This window comes from Durio zibethinus, unplaced genomic scaffold (genome assembly GCF_047325235.1).
Source record: "Durio zibethinus cultivar Kanyao isolate XHJ-2024 unplaced genomic scaffold, ASM4732523v1 HiC_scaffold_319, whole genome shotgun sequence".
In the NCBI taxonomy this organism is placed as follows: Eukaryota; Viridiplantae; Streptophyta; class Magnoliopsida; order Malvales; family Malvaceae; genus Durio; species Durio zibethinus.
Window position 1 is genome coordinate 15,001 of NW_028322942.1, and position 5,000 is coordinate 20,000.

Genomic DNA, 5,000 nt, shown 5'->3' on the forward strand with positions numbered 1-5,000 from the left:
CACCCATCGCACGTCATGTGCGCACACCCCCCCGGCCCCCCTCCCAATCGCCGGAACCCCAATGCCGCCGGTCAGGTTCTCCGGCGGTACTCCGGCGATGCTCCGGCGATGCTGTCCCGAGTGAAAAAAATGCGGCACCAGCACATGCTGGAGCCAAGCATGGGCACCGTGGCTCAAAATCGAACTTCGGCCAAGGCCTCGACCATCAATGGCACATGATGACGCATGGTGATGGCACATGCATCGACCATCATCGGCATAGGCTGCCCTTCGGTACGGGCACTTGCCTCGACCGCCATCGGCACAAGCTGGGCCCTGGTGTGGGTTGTTGCCTCGATCACCAGCGGCACATGCTGAGCCTTGGTGCGGGCGGTTGCCTCGAGCACCATCCGCAGACCCTGGGCCCTGGTGCGGCCGGTTGCCCCGATAACCATCGGCACACGCTGGGCCCTGGAGCGGCCGGTTGCCTCGATCACCATCGGCAAAAGCTGGGCCCTGGTGCGGGCGCTTGCCTCGACCACCATCGGCACACGCTGGGCACTGGTGCGGGCGCTTGCCTCGACCACCATCGGCACACGCTGGGCCCTGGTGCGGGCGGTTGCCCCCAGCACCATCGGCACACGTTGGGCCCTGGTGCGGGCGCTTGCCTCGACCACCATCGGCACACGCTGGGCCCTGGTGCGGCAGGTTGCCTCGACCACCATCGGCACACGCTGGGCCCTGGTGCGGCAGCTTGCCTCGAGCACCATCGGCACACGCTCGGCCCTGGTGCGGTCGGTTGCCTCGAGCACCATCGGCACACGCTGGGCCCTGGTGCGGGCGCTTGCCTCGACCACCATCGGCACACGCTGGGCCCTGGTGCGGTCGGTTGCCTCGAGCACCATCGGCACACGCTGGGCCCTGGTGCGGGCGGTTGCCTCGACCACCATCGGCACACGCTGGGCCCTGGTGCGGGCGGTTGCCTCGACCACCATCGGCACACGCTGGGCCCTGGTGCGGGCGCTTGCCTCGACCACCATCGGCACACGCTCGGCCCTGGTGCGGTCGGTTGCCTCGAGCACCATCGGCACACGCTGGGCCCTGGTGCGGCAGGTTGCCTCGACCACCATCGGCACACGCTGGGCCCTGGTGTGGGCGCTTGCCTCGACCACCATCGGCACACGCTGGGCCCTGGTGCGGCAGGTTGCCTCGAGCACCATCGGCACACGCTGGGCCCTGGTGCGGTCGGTTGCCTCGACCACCATCGGCACACGCTGGGCCCTGGTGCGGGCGCTTGCCTCGACCACCATCGGCACACGCTGGGCCCTGGTGCGGCAGGTTCCCTCGACCACCATCGGCACACGCTGGGCCCTGGTGCGGCAGGTTGCCTCGATCACCATCGGCACAAGCTGGGCCCTGGTGCGGGCGGTTGCCTCGACCACCATCGGCACACGCTGGGCCCTGGTGCGGCAGCTTGCCTCGAGCACCATCGGCACACGCTCGACCCTGGTGCGGTCGGTTGCCCCGAGCACCATCGGCACACGTTGGGCCCTGGTGCGGCAGGTTGCCTCGACCACCATCGGCACACGCTGGGCCCTGGTGCGGGCGCTTGCCTCGACCACCATCGGCACACGCTCCGCCCTGGTGCGGTCGGTTGCCTCGAGCACCATCGGCACACGCTGGGACCTGGTGCGGCAGGTTGCCTCGACCACCATCGGCACACGCTGGGCCCGGGTGCGGGCGGTTGCCTCGACCACCATCGGCACACGCTGGGCCCTGGTGCGGGCGGTTGCCTCGACCACCATCGGCACACGCTGGGCCCTGGTGCGGGCGCTTGCCTCGACCACCATCGGCACACGCTGGGCCCTGGTGCGGCAGGTTGCCTCGAGCACCATCGGCACACGCTGGGCCCTGGTGCGGCAGGTTGCCTCGACCACCATCGGCACACGCTGGGCCCTGGTGCGGGCGCTTGCCTCGAGCACCATCGGCACACGCTCGGCCCTGGTGCGGTCGGTTGCCTCGAGCACCATCGGCACACGCTGGGCCCTGGTGCGGCAGGTTGCCTCGACCACCATCGGCACACGCTGGGCCCTGGTGAGGGCGCTTGCCTCGACCACCATCGGCACACGCTCGGCCCTGGTGCGGTCGGTTGCCTCGAGCACCATCGGCACACGCTGGGCCCTGGTGCGGGCGCTTGCCTCGAGCACCATCGGCACACGCTCGGCCCTGGTGCGGTCGGTTGCCTCGAGCACCATCGGCACACGCTGGGCCCTGGTGCGGCAGGTTGCCTCGACCACCATCGGCACACGCTGGGCCCTGGTGCGGGCGCTTGCCTCGACCACCATCGGCACACGCTCGGCCCTGGTGCGGCAGGTTGCCTCGAGCACCATCGGCACACGCTGGGCCCTGGTGCGGGCGGTTGCCTCGACCACCATCGGCACACGCTGGGCCCTGGTGCGGGCGCTTGCCTCGACCACCATCGGCACACGCTGGGCCCTGGTGCGGCAGGTTGCCTCGAGCACCATCGGCACACGCTGGGCCCTGGTGCGGTCGGTTGCCTCGAGCACCATCGGCACACGCTGGGCGCTGGTGCGGGCGCTTGCCTCGACCACCATCGGCACACGCTGGGCCCTGGTGCGGCAGGTTGCCTCGATCACCATCGGCACACGCTGGGCCCTGGTGCGACAGGTTGCCTCGAGCACCATCGGCACACTATCGGCCCTGGTGCGGGCGGTTGCCTCGACCACCATCGGCACACGCTGGGCCCTGGTGCGGGCGCTTGCCTCGGGCACCATCGGCACACGCTGGGCCCTGGTGCGGGCGGTTGCCTCGAGCACCATCGGCACACGCTGGGCCCTGGTGGGTTTAGGCACATCTTCAAATTTCTGCCGTGCCAATGCCATTTTTATGGCTTGTAAATTCATACAATGGTCCCCTAAGCCTTCACGTGAAGTTTCGTTGGAAGATGACTCGTTTTCTATTTTTCACGATTTTCGAAACTTTTTGCGGTTCGGGATTTTTTAAAATTTTTTTATAAGGATTTTTGGCCCCAAATTTTGTAGGCATGATCCTTCTATTTTTGTTGGCATGCACAAAAAAATTCAGCTAAAAACTCGAAGTAGAGAAGATTTTGTGACCGTTTGAAAAAAGTGTCCCCATTTCAGACACTTTAACGGCTACTGGTAGCAAACCTGTAAAATCTCAAATGCTCTTTAAGGGGGTGTGAATTCTCAGAGGTTTGATGAGGGATAGGGGGCCAACACAAGGCCAAGTACGAGCACCCATCGCACATCATGTGCGCACACCCCCCCGGCCCCCCTCCCAATCGCCGGAACCCCAATGCCGCCGGTCAGGTTCTCCGGCGGTACTCCGGCGATGCTCCGGCGATGCTCCGGCGATGCTGTCCCGAGTGAAAAAAATGCGGCACCAGCACATGCTGGAGCCAAGCATGGGCACCGTGGCTCAAAATCGAACTTCGGCCAAGGCCTCGACCATCAATGGCACATGATGACGCATGGTGATGGCACATGCATCGACCATCATCGGCATAGGCTGCCCTTCGGTACGGGCACTTGCCTCGACCGCCATCGGCACAAGCTGGGCCCTGGTGTGGGTTGTTGCCTCGATCACAATCGGCACATGCTGAGCCTTGGTGCGGGCGGTTGCCTCGAGCACCATCGGCAGACCCTGGGCCCTGGTGCGGCCGGTTGCCCCGATAACCATCGGCACACGCTGGGCCCTGGGGCGGGCGTTTGCCCCCAGCACCATCGGCACACGCTGGGCCCTGGTGCGGGCGCTTGCCCCGAACACCATCGGCACAAGCCGGCCCTTGGTGCGGGCTCCTGGCTCGACCACCATCGGCACACGCTGGGCCCTGGTGCGGGCGGTTGCCTCGAACACCATCGGCACACGCCGGCCCTTGGTGCGGCCGGTTGCCTCGACCACCATCGGCACACGCTCGGCCTTGGTGAGGGCGCTTGCCTCGACCACCATCGGCACACGCTGGGCCCTGGTGCGGGCGCTTGCCTCGACCACCATCGGCACACGCTCGGCCTTGGTGCGGGCGCTTGCCTCGACCACCATCGGCACACGCTGGGCCCTGGTGCGGGCGGTTGCCTCGACCACCATCGGCACACGCTCGGCCTTGGTGAGGGCGCTTGCCTCGACCACCATCGGCACACGCTGGGCCCTGGTGCGGGCGCTTGCCTCGACCACCATCGGCACACGCTGGGCCCTGGTGCTGGCGGTTGCCTCGACCACCATCGGCACACGCTGGGCCCTGGTGCGGGCGGTTGCCTCGAACACCATCGGCACAAGCCGGCCCTTGGTGCGGGCGGTTGCCTCGAGCACCATCGGCACACGCTGGGCCCTGGTGCGGGCGGTTGCCTCGACCACCATCGGCACACGCTGGGCCCTGGTGCGGACGGTTGCCTCGACCACCATCGGCTCACGTTGGCCCTTGTTGCGGGCACATGCCTCGACCACCATCGGCACCTGCGCACCCTCGGTGTGGGATTTGCTTGTTTGGAAAAAGTGTCCCCGTTTCAGACATTTTAACGTCTACTGGTAGCATATCTGTAAAATCTCTAATGCTCTTTAGGGGGTGGTGGTCCGGCACCCCCTCTCCCCCCCCCACGGGGGGAGTAGGTGTGCGCGATGGGCCTCCCATTGCGTGCACCCCGGCCAACGTCCCTCGAACGAAATACAGGGCGTGCATGCCTTCCGGCGATTTTTGTCCGGCGACTGGTTGCTCCGGTGACCGGCAGGCGCCCATGGCCTCGATCGGTTGGCTTGCATGCAAAAAAAGGGAGCCGAGCTCCAGCCCGTGCACGCGGCGGATGCTGCCCTAGACCCCAGACCAAGTCCCTGAATCGGGCAACGGCTCCCTGGGGTGGTGCGAGCAGAAGCTGCGGTTGCGGGCTTGGCCCGGCCAAGTCTCTCGGTATTTGACGGTCTCGCGGTCCCTTCTCATCGGCCACAAAAATGCCTTGGCCTCGACGAGGCCGTGCACGCAGCCGATG